General features: G+C 28.4%; 1 long non-coding RNA gene across 1 annotated transcript; it reads left to right on the top strand.

Moving 5' to 3' along the window:
- Positions 1-9,749: 9,749 nt before the first annotated feature.
- Positions 9,750-18,491, top strand: LOC119612382. Its single transcript, XR_005232137.1, has 2 exons — positions 9,750-9,946; positions 18,418-18,491. It is a non-coding gene; the product is annotated as an uncharacterized LOC119612382 (long non-coding RNA).
- The last annotated feature ends 709 nt before the right edge of the window (positions 18,492-19,200 follow it).

Genomic DNA, 19,200 nt, shown 5'->3' with positions numbered 1-19,200 from the left:
AGTTCAGTTCTGTTCAGTTCTAGTTCAGTTATAGTTCAGTTCTAGTTCAGTTCTAGTTCGTTCTAGTTCAGTTCTAGTTCAGTTCTAGTTCAGTTCTAGTTCAGTTCTAGTCAGTACTAGTTAATTTTAGTTAAGTTTCTGAACCAAGTATAGGTTAGGCTGAAGTCGAGTGGCGCTAGAAGCGATGCGAAGCTTTGTGCTCCAAACTTTTGCATGTTTTTCTCATCAAGCTTCACTTTCACTCTGACATGACACATAGGAAAAACACAAGGAAAGGTTGCTTGTAGCGCCACTGTAGTCAGCCTTAGTGGTTTTTAAGATAATAAATATTTTTGTATTATATTGTATTGTATTTTAGAAGTAAGTACACTTTCTAAAATATTGGATCATTTTATGACATTAAATGTAGAATATTTTATTAATGTAATTCGAGTTCTTGTAAAACTATTTCCGTATTCATGTTTCCTACAAATTTATTTTAATTTTTAAAATTGTGATATTACGTAGTCAAAGTGTCGTAACGTTCACCAGTATGCTTGAACATGTGTAACGTATTAAGACAAACTGACAAATTTATTTAATTTTTTTGGTGTCTGAAATAAATGAATAAGTGTTTAACCACAAAATAAATACCAACAGATTTTTTTGGCACATAATTTTCTATAAAAATAAATAAAACATACACAGGGATACTTAAATTTAAAGATATCTGACAAAAAATATATTGAGATATAAAAAAATTATAACCCAGCAAAGAAAATTAAGGTATTAAGTATTGGACTAGTAAAAAACGACAGCTTTCCTTCTTTAACCATAAAGAACTGGGTTATTCACTCTTATCCACTTGAGGTAAGCTTTTTGTGTGATTTTTCTGTTTTTTTTTTTAGGTTCACAGATATTACACAGCCAGAACATACTTAAGTATTATTTATTTTATTTATTAATATATTGTCTTAAATCTAGACAAATCGTGTGTGTTTGTGTTGTTTTATTTTTGTGTAAAATACCAAAAATAAATTCACTTACTCATTTTACTACAAAAAAAAAAAAAAAACAAAAAGAATTTCCCCCCAAATAGCAACCAAAATGTGGGATGACACATTTTTGGTAATTGTCTACAAATAATACCGGGACATATGTTTTGAATTAAATTAAACAACTAAAAATAAATATAGAAAACTAATTGTTTAAGGAATTTCAAGGCATACGTGTTTTCACTAATCGGAATAATTTTTCGATTGAAGTAATTTCACCTTAAATTTAATATTCGATAAAAATTAAACATTATCGATAAATTAAGTTTCAATAAAATAAACATTAATCTATGCAGAGATGAAAATATTTTCAAGATTCCAAAGTTTGCACGAAGAAAGATAAAAATAAAAATAATGCTTAATGAAATGAATAAACAATAAATTCATACACTTATGCAAAAGTTTATATGTAATAAAATATTGAATTGAATAAAACATGGTAACGCATTTTGAATATTAATTACTTTTAATTAATAATATACACACAGACAGAATAAGAACTGCAAATACTCACACACACATGCAAATGAATACAAATTGAAGTATATATATAGTGTTTTACTTTTTAGGATGCTCATATTTTGTAAGGATCTAATTTTATAAGTTTTAATTTCTAATTTGTTTCTAATATAATTTCATAAGCCCTCCTAATTTCTTGTCCTTTTAAAATGTGAGAAAGTGTTGAAATTGTTAGACAGTGTGGTGGGATTCCCTGGGTTTTAATTATTATTCAAGAGATAATTGTGTTAAAACGCACCACAGTGGTAGGAAAAAAAAAAGAGGGAAATAATTCGGTAACTTCTAAACGGTTAATCCGATTTTAATGAAATTTGGTATGCACAAAGAGGAGGTGTTGTCGAGTTTAGGTTTTGAATTTGGACCTTATAGGCCAACCAGGGGCCCGGCGGGGGGTCCTCAAATTAGGACACCTCGGCTATGTTAAATTTTTAAAACGATCCTATTTCTTCATTTGAGTTCCGATTTAAAAAAAATTTCGTATATAGAATCTCCTCATCGAGCACTATAAAAAATGTCGTCGTAGCAGTAAATTATCTCTTATAGTTTAGGAGATATTCGCATTTGAATATTAAAATTTTAAAATTTTTACCGTCCTTACTTTAGTTTTTTTGATAATAGCAGGTCCAAATATTTCCGATTTTCGCCATTTTTTTTATTTGCTTAACAACAAGTTTATATACCAAGCAGTGAAAGAATTATGTAAAAATCATGACTGAGTCCAAAGTTATAGGCATTTAAATTTAAAAAATTAAAAAAAGGCGATTTTTTGTCATTTTTTTGGGAAAAAAGTATCTTTTTCTTTTTAAGTTATCTAAAAAGTTTCTAAGAAGATGTATATAGAATTTATACTTTTTGGAAAGCTGACTTTACATAAAATACGATAAATGAAACAAAACCTAAAAATTTTTGATACCGAGGGGACCAGGTCCATCCAAAAAAACCCTATTTTTTATGGAAAATTAAATTTTGAGCAAAAATTCTCAAATCGCATAGTCGATATCAAATTATAGTGACCTGTTTTATATGACCCAATAAGTTCTTAATCATTTTGTAACGGGTTTCGATAACCCCGCCCCTGGTATGGATATAATAGGCAAAAAACCAAAAAATCCCATTTTTGGGATTTTTTAAAACTTTTTTGGGAATTCCGGGATTTCTAATAAGAAAATTCGAAATTTTTATTTAATTTTGGATTTTGAGTAAAAAAATCTACCTAACTGTAAAATTTCATCAAAAAATATTCATAAATAAAATTTTTATTGCAATTTGAAAAATTTGTATCTTCGCAAAAACTGAATAAAAAACATTTTTTAATTTTTTTTAAAAAAAGTATTCCGCGAATTTTTTAATTTTCAAAAATTATATACAGTTTTGAAAAATAGACAAAATTACCTTTCCATTGATATATAACATGCCTACCTAATGTTTTTTAAGTGACAAATTAATTAGGGAAAACTCAACATCTTTTAGAAAATTTGCCTAGCACTATTATTTTCATCCATAGGTTAATTTAAAGTTACTTATGGATGAAAATAATAGTGCTAGGTAAATTTTCTAAAAGATGTTGAGTTTTCCCTAATTAATTTGTCACTTAAAAAACATTAGGTAGGCATGTTATATATCAATGGAAAGGTAATTTTGTCTATTTTTCAAAACTGTATATAATTTTTGAAAATTAAAAAATTCGCGGAATACTTTTTTTAAAAAAAATTAAAAAATTTTTTTATTCAGTTTTTGCGAAGATACAAATTTTTCAAATTGCAATAAAAATTTTATTTATGAATATTTTTGATGAAATTTTACAGTTAGGTAGATTTTTTTACTCAAAATCCAAAATTAAATAAAAATTTCGAATTTTCTTATTAGAAATCCCGGAATTCCCAAAAAAGTTTTAAAAAATCCCAAAAATGGGATTTTTTGGTTTTTTGCCTATTATATCCATACCAGGGGCGGGGTTATCGAAACCCGTTACAAAATGATTAAGAACTTATTGGGTCATATAAAACAGGTCACTATAATTTGATATCGACTATGCGATTTGAGAATTTTTGCTCAAAATTTAATTTTCCATAAAAAATAGGGTTTTTTGGATGGACCTGGTCCCCTCGGTATCAAAAATTTTTAGGTTTTGTTTCATTTATCGTATTTTATGTAAAGTCAGCTTTCCAAAAAGTATAAATTCTATATACATCTTCTTAGAAACTTTTTAGATAACTTAAAAAGAAAAAGATACTTTTTTCCCAAAAAAATGACAAAAAATCGCCTTTTTTTAATTTTTTAAATTTAAATGCCTATAACTTTGGACTCAGTCATGATTTTTACATAATTCTTTCACTGCTTGGTATATAAACTTGTTGTTAAGCAATAAAAAAAAATGGCGAAAATCGGAAATATTTGGACCTGCTATTATCAAAAAAACTAAAGTAAGGACGGTAAAAATTTTAAAATTTTAATATTCAAATGCGAATATCTCCTAAACTATAAGAGATAATTTACTGCTACGACGACATTTTTTATAGTGCTCGATGAGGAGATTCTATATACGAAATTTTTTTTAAATCGGAACTCAAATGAAGAAATAGGATCGTTTTAAAAATTTAACATAGCCGAGGTGTCCTAATTTGAGGACCCCCCGCCGGGCCCCTGGTTGGCCTATAAGGTCCAAATTCAAAACCTAAACTCGACAACACCTCCTCTTTGTGCACCAAATTTCATTAAAATCGGATTAACCGTTTAGAAGTTACCGAATTATTTCCCTCTTTTTTTTTCCTATACCACTGTGGTGCGTTTTAACACAATTATCTCTTGAATAATAATTAAAACCCAGGGAATCCCACACACACTGTCTAACAATTTCAACACTTTCTCACATTTTAAAAGGACAAGAAATTAGAGGGCTTATGAAATTAATATTAGAACAAAATTAGAAATTAAAACTTATAAAATTAGATCCTTACAAAATATGAGCATCCTAAAAGTAAAACACATATATTATACTTCAATTTGTATTCATTTGCATGTGTGTGTGAGTATTTGCAGTTCTTATTCTGTCTGTGTGTAATTATTAATTAAAAGTACTTAATATTCAAAATGCGTTACCATGTTTATTCAATTCAATATTTATTACATATAAACTTTTGCATAAGTGTATGAATTTATTGTTTATTCATTTCATTAAGCATTATTTTTATTATTTATCTTTCTCGGTGCAAACTTTGGAATCTGAAATATTTTCATCTCTGCATAGATTTAATGTTTATTTATTGAAACTTAAATTTATCGATAAATGTTTAATTTTTATCGAATATTAAATTTAAGGTGAAATTACTTCAATCGAAAAAATTATTCCGATTAGTGAAAAACACGTATGCCTTGAAATTCCTTAAACAATTAGTTTTCTATATTTATTTTTAGTTGTTTAATTTAATTCAAAAACATATGTCCCGGTATTATTTGTAGACAATTACCAAAAATGTGTCATCCCACATTTTGGTTGCTATTTGGGGGGAAATTCTTTTTGTTTTTTTTTTTTTTTTTTGTAGTAAAAGATGAGTAAGTGAATTTATTTTTGGTATTTTACACAAAAATAAAAAACAACACAAACCACACACGATTTGTCTAGATTTAAGACAAATATATTAATAAATAAAATAAATAATACTTAAGTATGTTTCTGGCGTGTAAATATCTGTGAACCTAAAAAAAAAAACAGAAAAATCACACAAAAAGCTTACCTTCAAGTGGATAAGAGTGAATAACCCAGTTCTTTATGGTTAAAGAAGGAAAGCTGTCGTTTTTTACTAGTCCAATACTTAATACCTTAATTTCTTTGCCTGGGTTATAATTTTTTAATATCTCAATATATTTTTTGTCAGATATCTTTAAATTTAAGTATCCCTGTGTATGTTTATATTTATTTTATAGAAAATTATGTGCCAAAAAAATCTGTTAGGTATTATTTTTGTGGTTTAAACACTTATTCATTTATTTCAGACAACCAAAAAAATTAAATAAATTGTCAGTTGTCTTAATACGTTACACATGTTCAAGCAATACTGGTGAACGTTACGACACTTTTTGACTACGTAAATATCACAAATTTTAAAAATTAAAATAAATTTGTAGGAAACATGAATACGGAAATAGTTTTACAAGAACTCGAATTACATTAATAAATATTCTACATTTTATGTCATAAAATGATCCAATATTTTAGAAAGTGTACTTACTTCTAAAATACAAAATACAAATAATACAAAAATATTTATTATCTTAAAACACTAAGGCTGACTACAGAGTGGGCGCTACAAGCAACCTTTCCTTGTGTTTTCCTATGTGTCATGTCAGAGTGAAAGTGAAGCTTGATGCGAGAAAACACATGCAAAAGTTTGGAGCACAAAGCTTCGCATCGCTTCTAGCGCCACTCAGACTTCAGCCTAACCTATACTTGGTTCAGAAACTTAACTAAAAATTAACTAGTACTGAACTAGAACTGAACTAGACTGAACTAGAACTGAACTAGAACTGAACTAGAACTGAACTAGAACTGAACTAGAACTGAACTAGAACTGAACTAGAACTGAACTAGAACTGAACTAGAACTGAACTAGAACTGAACTAGAACTGAACTAGAACTGAACTAGAACTGAACTAGAACTGAACTAGAACTGAACTAGAACTGACCTAGAACTGAACTAGAACTGAACTAGAAACTGAACTAGAACTGAACTAGAACTGAACTAGAACTGAACTAGAACTGAACTAGAACTAGAACTGAACTAGAACAGAACTAGAACTGAACTAGAAGTAAACTGGAATTGAACTAGGACTTAACTAGAACTGAACTAGAACTAAACTAGGGTTGAACTAGAACTGAACTTGGACTTAACTAGAACTGAACTAGAACTGAAATAGAACTGAACTAGAACTTAACTAGAACTTAACTGGAACTTAACTAGAACTGAACTAGAACTGAACTAGAACTGAACTAGAACTGAACTAGAACTGAACTGGAACTGAACTAGAACTTAACTAGAACTGAACAAGAACTTAACTAGAACTGAACTAGAACTAAACTAGAACTGATCTGATTCTGAACTGAAACTGACTTGAAAGTAGATCATTTTATAAAATTTGGGAGTTTGGTCTCTTAATGATAAAGGTTTCCATAGGCTTCTTCCCAACCTGGTCGATTACACTTGCTTTATTGATAGTAGGAAAATAAAATCCTGTATATTCGAATATTGCCCTCTTGCTTGTCAATGCTCCCCTTTAATTACAACTCTATTTTAAACCTAATAATTATTTAAACTTTTTAAGACTGCTGTTGTTGAGATATGTATGTTGGTATATTTCAGCTACACACTCTTCATCATCTCAGTTAAATAACTATTATAACTGAAAAGTTTTCCACACACATAAAATAAAATGTTTCCTACTTTTGTTTAACTCCCATTAATTTCAACTCTGTGTTTTAATGCTTCTTTCCATTAATTTTTGTTGGCGATTACAAAACATTTGTTTACAAAAACAAAATTGGAACAAAATAAAGTACCCGCACATTAGAGTCTGCGCAGTGGTTACACAGCTGAAGTTGTAGGTGACTTTAAATAAACAAAACATAACCTGCATTTTGCTAAGACCCTCATTTTTAGTTTTGTAAAAAAAACTTTTTGTTTATTAAAATAAATATTGAATTAAAAATGATTTCTTTTTACAAAAACAAAAAATATATATATTCAAAAACTATTGAATGTTTTTTTACAAACGTGTTGCATTTAGCCCATGCCTTTAATTGTTGCATTGTGAACTTGGACATAAAGAATATTAAAAAAGCTTTTTGTTATTTTATGTTTTTTATTCCTTCTTCTTTTTCTAAGCCATGTGCTGCTGTTAAATTTTCCCCATTATCATGAACATGGCCTATAACAAAGTTAAGGGAAAAAAAATAACAAAACTGTGGGTGTCTGTTTGTTTTTGTTGTTGTTTACATTGTTGATTTTTCTTATTCTTGTTTCGTTTTTATATTTTTGAACGACCGACTGGCTGCCTGTCTGTCTGTCCAAATTTTTTGCATGTGAGCCCTGCTGACCCGGTACTACTCAAACCATCATACTCTTTGTTGTCTTCAAACTTGTCGCATAGAAAAAGCTTTTTTGGTTTTATATGTACATGTTGCAAGTAGATTACCTACTTGATTCTGTTCTTAAGATTAAAGTGCCTTGGTTGGGTGGCTAAAGTTAGCATAAGTGTTTTTAAGGTTTGGGGCTAAACACGCCAGCTCGCACTGTTGCCAACTTTTTTCCCAAAAATATCGCTAAAGTCGACTGAAAAATAGCTAGAAAATAGCTAAATTCAAGACATTTTGAAAAATTTAGCGATAAATCGTCAAAATAATATTTATTATATGATTCTGAAAACAAATAGCTAAAAAAACTAGCTAAATTTTTCAGATTTTTATATTATTCTAAAAAGTCAGCGATTTATCGCTAAAATCTATATACATACGTAGGAAAGGGATAGTGATACAAACACATCTTATAACAAACACATAAGAGAACCTTTTTTATGTTAAATATTTTCACTTTGGGTTAGGAAAAATGTCAAGTTGAGGTTAATTTCGATATGCGACCCTATACAGATTGCTTTAGAAATGTTGTAAAGATAAATTGAATTTCGAAATGCTGGCCTTTATGGATCGAGAGTATTATTTATTATTCCATTACAATACAATTACAAATTATATTCTTACCTAATTTACCGAGCAGGGTGACGATAACCATACGACCGTTGTAGTGTAGCAGACCAGGATCTCTGCTGGGAATCGAACCCACAACCCTCAGACTGACAGGCTAGCACACTACCAACTAGCCTACCGGGGCACCCAAGATTATTATTATACACTCCTTTTGTGGGAATTTTATCTGCAATATCGATATGCGGCCCTATACGCCTTAGAAATGTTGTAAATTTTTAGGACTTTATGGATCGATCCTTTCGTCACTTATTTCCAATGTTCACTAATTTTTAGAATTATGGTAAATTTTATTATCATATCACTCATTTACTAAAAGACTAGAATAATTAAATATTCGTTTTTTGAGTACAACAAAATATACCCCTTTTAAAGTTTTTCGTATAACTTTACCTGTACGCACAAATATTTGCTCCTAATTATGTTCTTCAGAACATTCAAAATAAGTATAATACACACAGCTAAAACTGAAATAATTTACATTGAATGCATATTTTTATATACATACATATATGTAAATCGTCATTCGTAGCAACTTTTAAGCGATATTATAAAATATAAATGAATAAAAAATGCCTTAAAATCTAAAGAAAAATCGCTAGATTTCCCGCTAATAGCTAAATCATATTTTTCCCCGCAAAATGGGATTAAAAATCGCTAGATTTGACGAGAAAATAGCTAAATTGGCAACAGTGCCAGCTCGTATAGTTGCAATTCTTAATTAATCCAATTTTAATTTTATCATATTATTATATAGGTCAATTTTAAAAGTACAAAGAAGAACTGAACTAGAACTGAACTAAAACAGAAGTAGAACTAAACTAGAACTGAACTAGACCTGAACTAGAACTGAACTAGAACTGAACTAGAACTGAACTAGAACTGAACTAGAACTGAACTAGAACTGAACTAGAACTGAACTAGAACTGAACTAGAACTGAACTAGAACTGAACTAGAACTGAACTAGAACTGAACTAGAACTGAACTAGAACTGAACTAGAACTGAACTAGAACTGAACTAGAACTGAACTAGAACTGAACTAGAACTGAACTAGAACTGAACTAGAACTGAACTAGAACTGAACTAGAACTGAACTAGAACTGAACTAGAACTGAACTAGAACTGAACTAGAACTGAACTAGAACTGAACTAGAACTGAACTAGAACTGAACTAGAACTGAACTAGAACTGAACTAGAACTGAACTAGAACTGAACAAGAAAGAAGAACTTCAACTGCATTTTCAATTTTTCTCAACCATCATTTCAATTTCTTTCCATACATTTCAACAACCAACAAAAAATGTAAACCTCATAACGAAACTTTCAGTTTCTTTTCTCATACACAGAGAAGGTTGTAAGTTCGCATCAAATTTGTGGACATGTATGAGTTGCTTCGTTCATATTATTGTTCGTTATTAAGTTCTTGCAGGTGAATAACATGCGGAAATTTAGTTGCAAACTAAACGTCGTCTAGGCAAAAGCACCCTCTACAAAAAATAAATCTGAGAAAATATATACAGAAATCGAGCGTCCGACCCGTGTAGTATTTTGTGTTTTTCTTTTCGTTTTTTGGCAACAATTTCTATTCGAAACGTGTATAATTGTATGTGTATTTGATGAGAGTGTATTAGAGAAAGTGAGTTGGTGTTAGAGAAATATTCTGTTATTATTTTTAATAATAACAGTAAATAAATAATAAAAAAATATCTATTAGCATCTTAAAAAATTAAGTAAAAAGCGTGCTCAGGCACACTAAATTATTAATGAAAATTAAACGAAATATAATGAAAACATCATAAAAAATGTGTTAATTAAAAACAAATTATTTTGTCAAACAAAAATTAAAAAAAAAATTGATGTTCTTTCAATGAAATTGAAATTAAACCAATTTAAATGGAAATATTCAAATAAAAATAAAGCTCCTGTTTATAAATGTTTATTAAATTAAGTTTTTTTGTCCCAGTGGATTTTTAATTGGAAAAGTGTTTTTATGTTGTTAAGCTTTAATGCTTATTTGTTGTTAAATAAAAATTTTATTGAAATAAAAGAAATTTAAATTGCAAATATAAAAAGGTAGCAAAAAATGTGTATTTTAAAATAAAAGTTGATTGTGTAACAGTAACTGTTGTATGCAGTTTGCATACACAGTATTAAATTATACTAATTACAATGCAAATCATGTAATGAATGTAAAAAATTAAAAAATGGCCTATAAGTTCTACAAAAAATTATTTAAATAAAAATTCGTAAACTTGTTAAAAGTTTATTCAAAAAAAGTTTTGCCACTAAATTTAATAATTTTATAACATAAATTTTATAAATGTCATTGATAAATAAATAATTATAAATTATTTAAGTTTATTTATATAAAACACACTAAATTTTTTAAAGTGAAAATAAAATAAAATTGACCGCAAAGAAAGTGCAAAAATTATACATTTATTATATTTTCAATACATACATCATAAAAATATCATGAATAAAAGCACTCTTTTCAATACTGCATTTTTTCTAAACCATACTTTTACTCATTTTCACTGTCACTAATTATTTTGGGTTTAATTTTATAAAGAAACATGGTTTTCCACAATAATTTGCTAAAGACGTGATTTTTATACTACCGGGAACTAGAACTGAACTAAAACTGAAACAGAATTGAACTAGAACTGAACCAGTACTGAAGTAGAACTTACTAGAACTGAACTAGAACTGAACTAGAACTGAACTAGAACTGAACTAGAACTGAACTAGAACTGAACTAGAACTGAACTAGACTAGAACTGAACTAGAACTGAACTAGAACTGAACTAGAACTGAACTAGAACTGAACTAGAACTGAACTAGAACTGAACTAGAACTGAACTAGAACTGAACTAGAACTGAACTAGAACTGACCTAGAACTGAACTAGAACTGAACTAGAACTGAACTAGAACTGAACTAGAACTGAACTAGAACTGAACTAGAACTGAACTAGAACTGAACTAGAACTGAACTAGAACTGAACTAGAACTGAACTAGAACTGAACTAGAACTGAACTAGAACTGAACTAGAACTGAACTAGAACTGAACTAGAACTGAACTAGAACTGAACTAGAACTGAACTAGAACTGAACTAGAACTGAACTAGAACTGAACTAGAACTGAACTAGAACTGAACTAGAACTGAACTAGAACTGAACTAGAACTGAACTAGAACTGAACTAGAACTGAACTAGAACTAAACTAGAACTGAACTAGAACTGAACTAGAACTGAACTAGAACTGAACTAGAACTGAACTAGAACTGAACTAGAACTGAACTATAACTGAACTAGAACTGAACTAGAACTGAACTAGAACTGAACTAGAACTGAACTAGAACTGAACTAGAACTGAACTAGAACTGAACTAGAACTGAACTAGAACTGAACTAGAACTGAACTAGAACTGAACTAGAACTGAACCAGAACTGAACTAGAACTTAACTATAAAAGATTTCTTACCTGTAAATATTTCAGAAAATGTTATTTTGAAATATGTTTTCATGAATAAGATCTTTTTGAAGTACAAAGTCTTCTTTTCCACATGTCTTTCAATATAAACAATATTTTTTTTGTTTCCTCAAGATCTGCCAAGAAACCTTCAATAGCTGTCAACATTTTTAAACATTCGACAAAACGTCTTAATTGAATTCTGTCAATAAAAAAATATTTCAGTGAAATATTTAAAATATATATTAACCATAATTTGTAGGAATTAATTTGTGATATTTTAAACCAAACAATTTTTTTCAAAAATTTAAAAAAGAACATAAAATTCATACTTCAACTACTAATATATATAATTCATAAATAAACATTTATATTGTCAGTTTTGCTTGTCACTGTTTGGTAACTAAAAATTCTTTATAATGACGTAGTTTTATTTGCATTTTACAAAAATAAAATCAAAATAAATAAAATAAAAAGAGTTTGTTGATAAAATGCGGAAGTTTGTTTGTTGTTTTGGTTTTAACTTAAATTATTTTTTTTTATTAATTAACATTTGCAGCAACTGATGTTAATTTTTTTATTTTATTTTATAATTTGGTTCATTTATTATTTATTTTTGTTATTAATGATAGTAAATGTTGTCATTTCATATGGCGCATTTAACCACGTTTCAAAAGGTGGGCGTTTTGTGAAACGACGTCTTAACTTTAAACGTTTTTTTATACTTTGATTTTTATCTTCAAAGTTAGTTTTTTGTCGTCTTATTATTAATATTATTATAATCTTTGCTGTAGTCGACATTGCTTAATTAACATCTTTTTATTTATTTTATTTGTTACTTGGTCTAGCTTTAAATGTTATTATTAGTTCTTCTAATGAATTTTTATTTAAAATTAAAAATGTAAATAAATAATTTGCCGCTTTTAAATTTACAGTAGAATTTACCTTAAATGGTCGATTGAACAGCATACTGGAGTGAGTCATTTTAATCAGTCATTTGTAAAAATAAATTCAAACAAATGTTTACAGATGTGTTAATAATTCTTAGGGTTGAGTTTGAGTAAAATACGTTTGGTAGAAAAAAAAATATTAAAACAGAAATATTAAAACAATAGTTAATAATTCTACAGAAAACATTAAAACATATTTTTCTTTCATTGACTAATAACGAGTGCATAAATATAACTTTAAAAGAGAAATAAAAAGGAGATTATATTTCTAAACTTTAACCCTTACTTACCTGCTCTTTATATGGCTTTTATCCCATATTTGTTGCTACTTTAGGATTTTTTATGAAACAAAAGTATTGAAAAGTTTTGCGTTTAACTTACGTGTTTAATTAAATTGCCTGCAGATAATAACTGAAAATGTTTTAAACATTTTGTACATGTGATACAGCAGATTGAACAAAAGTTCTACTAAACGCAAGGGTTAAACAGGTTATTGACTTTAATGGCTTCCAATTAATTTGTAATTTGTCTCGACTTAAATCATGAACAGAATATTGCAAATGTAAGTAAATATGTACTTAAAAAGAAAGTGAACAGAAATTTAAAAAAAAACAAAATTGAAAAAAATGCGATGCAAAATTCAATTTGTGCATAAAGCGAATTAAAAAAAAAAATATGATAAATAATTTAAAAAAAAAAAATCTTTAAAACTATTCGTCAATTTATTTCCTTAAAAGAATAATTTCTATAAAGTCCAATTCTGTTCTAGTTCCGTTTGTATAAAGTCCAATTCTGTTCTAGGTCTAGTTCTGTTCTAGTTCTAGTTCTGTTCTAGTTCTGTTCTAGTTCTGTTCTAGTTCTGTTCTAGTTCTGTTCTAGTTCTGTTCTAGTTCAGTTCTAGTTCAGTTCTAGTTCAGTTCTAGTTCAGTTCTAGTTCAGTTCTAGTTCAGTTCTAGTTCAGTTCTAGTTCAGTTCTAGTTCAGTTCTAGTTCTGTTCTAGTTCTGTTCTAGTTCTGTTCTAGTTCTAGTTCTGTTCTAGTTCTGTTCTAGTTCTGTTCTAGTTCTTTTCTAGTTCTGTTCTAGTTCTGTTCTAGTTCTGTTCTAGTTCTGTTCTAGTTCTAGTTCTAGTTCTGTTCTAGTTATGTTCTAGTTCTGTTCTAGTTCTAGTTCTGTTCTAGTTCTGTTCTAGTTCTGTTCTAGTTCTGTTCTAGTTCTGTTCTAGTTCTATTCTAGTTCTGCTCTAGTTCTGTTCTAGTTCTGTTCTAGTTCTGTTCTAGTTGTGTTCTAGTTGTGTTCTAGTTGTGTTCTAGTTGTGTTCTGTTCTGTTCTAGTTCTGTTCTAGTTCTGTTCTAGTTCTGTTCTAGTTCTGTTCTAGTTCTGTTCTAGTTATGTTCTAGTTCTGTTCTAGTTCTGTTCTAGTTCTGCTCTAGTTCTGTTCTAGTTTAGTTCTGTTCTAGTTCTGTTCTAGTTCTGTTCTAGTTCTGTTCTAGTTCTGTTCTGGTTGTGTTCTAGTTGTGTTCTAGTTGTGTTCTAGTTGTGTTCTAGTTCTGTTCTAGTTCTGTTCTAGTTCTGTTCTAGTTCTGTTCTAGTTCTGCTTAAGTTCTGTAGTGCTGTTCTAGTTCTGGATTAGGTACCTATCTACAAGGAACCAATCATGTACCTAGTGCTGTACATCACATGAACGTCATTTGTTTAAGAAAATCAAAAGTAATTTTTTTCAAATAAATTGAAAATCCACAATTTATTTGAATTTTTTTTTTATAATTTCGTGTACTTTTTGATTGACATCTCTTGTTCCTGGGATATCTTTCTATTTCCAAAAAATTTGTTTCCACATACTAATTGTGTGTTCGTAATAAAAAACATAAATTAATGCCATAATACCCGTATTTTGGTTCAGTGGACTTTTGTTTTTAAAAACGTTTTTATAAAAAAATTTTATTTGTTTTTTTTTTTCTTGAAATATTTAAAACAAAATGTGCCAAAATTTTTCGTAGATGTTTTCTTTTTCTTGTATCTTTTGTGTGTGATAATATTATTATTTAGAATTTTGTATAATTTCAATTATATTTTGTTTTTGTTGATATGGAAAAAGAATGAAATGGCATAAAGCGGAGAGAAAATTTAAATAGCATTATAATATAAGCATAGTATTCATTTAAGAAAAATCACAACACAAGAATAAAAATATTTGAATTTATAGAAAAAAATATCTTAAATTGTAACTTATTGCCACTATTTCGAAGTTTGTTTGTTTTAAACTTCATATGTTCCAATAAATTTTTGTTTAACATACTAGTTTAAGCCTGTTCTGAATTTACTTTTAAACTTTGTTCTTTTCCTTTAAACCAATTTATCTTGTTCCTTACTCTTAATAGTTTCACTTGTTCTCTTATCTATCTTGTACCAAAAAATTTTTTAATGATAAAATTTAAATTGTTTTCGTTTAGAGGATTTTGTCAGTCCTCTATTCTTTTGTTTCTGTCATTATAGAAAAAAAATATAATTTTATTTTCATTATTTCGTTTTGTTGTTGCTGGCAACAATTGTATGCCTTGTGTATGTTTTTTTAAATATTTAAGCATCTTTTATTGCTCAATAAATGATATAAAATTTTGTTTTGAAAAATGTAAATCAGAATTATTTTAACATACCACCTTTTGTCAATTAAACTAATGCTAAAGTGGTCATATAAATGTAAGCAGTTGTGTAAATGTAAGCAAATGTGTAAATATGAAGCACATTTTAAAATATCTTGGTTTATATAACTAAGATCAGTTCTAGTTCTAATTCAGTTCTAGTTCAGTTCTAATTCAGTTCTAGTTCAGTTCTCGTTCAGTTCTAGTTCAGTTCTAGTTCAGTTCATTCAGTTCAGTTCTAGTTCAGTTCTAGTTCAGTTCTAGTTCAGTTCTAGTTCAGTTCTAGTTCAGTTCTAGTTCAGTTCTAGTTCAGTTCTAGTTCAGTTCTAGTTCAGTTCTAGTTCAGTTCTAGTTCAGTTCTAGTTCAGTTCTAGTTCAGTTCTAGTTCAGTTCTAGTTCAGTTCTAGTTCAGTTCTAGTTCAGTTCTAGTTCAGTTCTAGTTCAGTTCTAGTTTCAGTTCTAGTTCAGTTCTAGTTCAGTTCTAGTTCAGTTCTAGTTCAGTTCTAGTTCAGTTCTAGTTCAGTTCTAGTTCAGTTCTAGTTCAGTTCTAGTTCAGTTCTAGTTCAGTTCTAGTTCAGTTCTAGTTCAGTTCTAGTTCAGTTCTAGTTCAGTTCTAGTTCAGTTCTAGTTCAGTTCTAGTTCAGTTCTAGTTCAGTTCTAGTTCAGTTCTAGTTCAGTTCTAGTTCAGTTCTAGTTCAGTTCTAGTTCAGTTCTAGTTCAGTTCTAGTTCAGTTCTAGTTCAGTTCTAGTTCAGTTCTAGTTCAGTTCTAGTTCTAGTTCTAGTAAGTTCTAGTTCAGTTCTAGTTCAGTTCTAGTTCAGTTCTAGTTCAGTTCTAGTTCAGTTCTAGTTCAGTTCTAGTTCAGTTCTAGTTCAGTTCTATTCAGTTCTAGTTCAGTTCTAGTTCAGTTCTAGTTCAGTTCTAGTTCAGTTCTAGTTCAGTTCTAGTTCAGTTCTAGTTCAGTTCTAGTTCAGTTTCTAGTTCAGTTCTAGTTCAGTTCTAGTTCAGTTCTAGTTCAGTTCTAGTTCAGTTCTAGTTCAGTTCTAGTTCAGTTCTAGTTCAGTTTCTAGTTCAGTTCTAGTTCAGTTCTAGTTCAGTTCTAGTTCAGTTCTAGTTCATTTCTAGTTCAGTCTAGTTCAGTTCTAGTTCAGTTCTAAGTTCAGTTCTAGTTCAGTTTCAAGTTCAGTTCAAGTTCAGTTCTAGTTCAGTTCAAGTTTCAGTTCTAGTTCAGTTCTAGTTCAGTTCTAGTTTCAGGTCTAGTTCAGTTCTTCGTTCTAGTTCAGGTCTAGTTCAGTTCTAGTTCAGTTCTAGTTCAGTTCTAGTTCAGTTCTAGTTCAGTTCTAGTTCAGTTCTAGTTCAGTTTAGTTCAGTTCTAGTTCAGTTTCTAGTTTAGTTCTAGTTTAGTTCTAGTTTAGTTATAGTTCAGTTCTAGTTCAGTTCTAGTTCAGTTCTAGTTCAGTTCTAGTTCAGTTCTAGTTCAGTTCTAGTTCAGCTCTAGTTCAGTTCTAGTTCAGTTCTAGTTCAGTTCTAGTTTCTAGTTCAGTTCTAGTTCAGTTCTAGTTCAGTTCTAGTTCAGTTCTAGTTCAGTTCTAGTTCAGTTCTAGTTCAGTTCTAGTTCAGTTCTAGTTCAGTTCTAGTTCAGTTCTAGTTCAGTTCTAGTTCAGTTCTAGTTCAGTTCTAGTTCAGTTCTAGTTCAGTTCTAGTTCAGTTCTAGTTCAGTTCTAGTTCAGTTCTAGTTCAGTTCAGTCTAGTTCAGTTCTAGTTCAGTTCTAGTTCAGTTCTAGTTCAGTTCTAGTTCAGTTCTAGTTCAGTTCTAGTTCAGTTCTAGTTCAGTTCTAGTTCAGTTCTAGTTCAGTTCTAGTTCAGTTCTAGTTCATAATTTATAAAATTTATTTACTCTTACTGCCTTATTCATAACAAATTTTCAAAGGTTTATAGAACAAATTTTGTATGAAAAATAATCTTATAAACCTGTGATAAATTGTTATGAATAAGGCCCTGTTAATATGATTCATTCTTTTTCAGAAATGCTAATTCATCATAATAGTTAACATAAAATCATAATTGCCACTTATAACAAACTTACTTGCTGAGTTAACTAAAATTTCATATATTTTTGGTAACATTTGTAACAAAATTTCAATAAAGCTAACAGCAAAATAAATAAATTTATTAGTGAACAAAAACTCTTATAATAAAAATGTATACATGTGGCTGCTTTATTACTCTTTTTCATTTATTTTAGTCATGATATTTACAATATTGCTGTGGCTGTTCTTTATTTTCATTTCCGATTTAACAAACAACCCTGTTATGGCTTCCCTTTCCTAGTAGATCCTTTTCCGCTTAAGCTAGCTTTACTATGACTACTATAAACAAACATACACCCACTCTTATGCTTACTTCCGCCTTAAAGCTAAAGGAGAAATGTTTGTATTTTGTTTGCGTTATCTCTCTTTCGTTCTCATTGTTTTTATATTTTGGTTGAATTCCCATTTAACCGTTAATTCCAATTTAAATTTATGTTTGTAGTTGTTTGTTTCTTCTTTTTTTTTCTACTTTTATTCATATTTTTTGTTTAATCACTCATCATAATTTATTTATTAACCGAAAAAATTCTCACAACAGCAACAAATACTATAATACATAAGAAAAAATATGAAAAAATTTACAGCTACAACATCATAAAGAATCAGTGAAGTGTGTTGAAAAATGAAAGAGAGAAAAAAATAACAAATAACAACAAAAAAGTATAACAGAAATCGGTAACAGTAACAGCAATTTGGAAATTTTCTATAATAAAAGAAGAAAGAAGAGAAGGAGTGAAAGGAATCAAATTAAAGTAAACAGTTTAAATTTAATTTAAATATAACAACAAGAAATTAAAGCTGAAAATTTAAATTCTGTAAAATCATTTCAAATTTCTGTTAATTTTAAATTTATTTCAAAATTTCCAAAAACGAGTGCAAATTTTAGTTCATAATTGAAATGAAGTGTAATGAAAATATAATAAATTTAAAAGCAAAAAATTATTCTTTATAATTAGCAGTGGTAATTAAAATAAGCATGAAATTATAAAATATGCCCTAAAGATAAACACAGCTAAACCAAAAAAAAAAATACATCATTTAACAAAAGAAAAAAAATTTAATTAAAAAAAGTTTAAGGAAAAAATTTAATGTGAATTAAAAACCACGAAAAAGTTATTTACCAAAATATACAAAAAAAATTGTTTAAATTTTATTAATTATACATAAATTGTTATAAATATTGATGCAAAAGCTTAAAAAGCTTTAAAAAAATATAATAAATTAAATTTTTAACAAAAGCTGCTAAAGGTGAGTTGCATTTTCCTATAAACGATAAAAACTATAATAAGTTTTTATATATTTTTAAATTAATTAATAATTTGTCTCTCTTTTTTGTCGTCATTGTTATAGTTATTTATTTTAAACTATAACAAAGGGAAATAATAAATAGAACGAATGAGTAAATATGTACATTTATTGTATAAATGTTTTATTTAGGTTTCAACATGTTTTTAGCGTTTTATAATTAAACAATTAAAATTAAATAATTACTCACATGAGCTCTGATATTTGTATTAGATTAATTGTTGTTAAACTTACAAAATTTATGTGCATTTATAATTAAATTATTGATTGAGGGTTTATTTAAGGGAGAAAAACAAAGTGAAGTTTTTAATAATTTGCACTGTAAATTAATAATTATAAAGTTTATGCAATAAAACTGTAATATTAACAATTCGTCATTATGGAAAATTTCAAAAATAAATTTTTAAAAATATTATAACAAGTATGAAGTACGA

Source organism: Lucilia sericata, unplaced genomic scaffold (assembly GCF_015586225.1).
Source record: "Lucilia sericata isolate MDLA Ls3-8-SP2 unplaced genomic scaffold, ASM1558622v1 Contig001674F_arrow, whole genome shotgun sequence".
Taxonomy (NCBI): domain Eukaryota; kingdom Metazoa; phylum Arthropoda; class Insecta; order Diptera; family Calliphoridae; genus Lucilia; species Lucilia sericata.
This window is presented reverse-complemented; position numbering and strand designations above follow the sequence as displayed.